Raw genomic sequence first — 853 nt, 5'->3', positions numbered from 1 at the left:
ATCCATCAGCTGATCTGACCTTCACAACAGTAATAGGCATACTGACATGTGGTATCATGTGGTATCATACCCCAGTATAAACCCATGCTGATTCTCATCTACCAGATCTGAAATTACCAAGGATAGTCTATGGCCAGCACCTGGGTATAGTCCTAGAGTCAGCATTTCCAGTGATATAGGACAATATGCGCCACACAGCAGTGGGTCTTTCCCTTTCTTATGGAAGATAGCCATATTAGTCTCCACCCAGGAACCCCTCCTAGTGACTCAAAGGAATTAAAGAGATCACAGAGGACTGCCACCAATACATGTGGGAAGGTGGCATAGAATAAAAATCTGAAACACTTCACAAATTTGTGTGTCATCCTTGCGCAGGGGTCATTCTAATCGTCTCTGTATCGTTGCAATATTAGTGAATGTCCCACCGAAGCAAGCACTAAACTTAGCTCTTTGGGAGGTGCTTTGCAACTCTGCTTCCTATGTTTCAAAAGCTCAATCGGTTTTCTTCACCTCTAAGATTCTTGCTTTTCTTTAGTTGTCCAGCTTCCTGTGAAGGTTATATCCTCCAGTTGTGACCACCATTCAAGTAGTCCCTTTGAGCCTCTACTTCATTTGCAACCCTTTCTTGAGCTTCTCTCCATCTATTATATTGGAACATAATTTCTTCAGCTTCCACACTCCTTTTTATTAGCTTAAGTTCTGTGCTATTGAATACGCCTATTTGAGCCCTTTGCTCCAGTCAATCTAACCTTTATGAAAGAGATATTCTCTCAAACACCGCAAGATACTTCAGTCCAGTTTCACTGCTCAAGCCTATAACTACCTTGACATAAGGGAATCAATAGGGGTACAC

The 853-nt window shown here is 42.2% G+C and overlaps 1 non-coding gene across 1 annotated transcript; it reads right to left on the bottom strand.

Annotated features, from left to right (window-relative positions):
- Positions 1 to 330: 330 nt before the first annotated feature.
- Positions 331 to 437, bottom strand: LOC138294298 (U6 spliceosomal RNA). The gene has a single exon (XR_011203337.1). It is a non-coding gene; the product is annotated as a U6 spliceosomal RNA (small nuclear RNA).
- Positions 438 to 853: the final 416 nt, after the last annotated feature.

This window comes from Pleurodeles waltl, chromosome 4_2, assembly GCF_031143425.1.
Source record: "Pleurodeles waltl isolate 20211129_DDA chromosome 4_2, aPleWal1.hap1.20221129, whole genome shotgun sequence".
NCBI classification, from domain to species: Eukaryota; Metazoa; Chordata; class Amphibia; order Caudata; family Salamandridae; genus Pleurodeles; species Pleurodeles waltl.
This window is presented reverse-complemented; position numbering and strand designations above follow the sequence as displayed.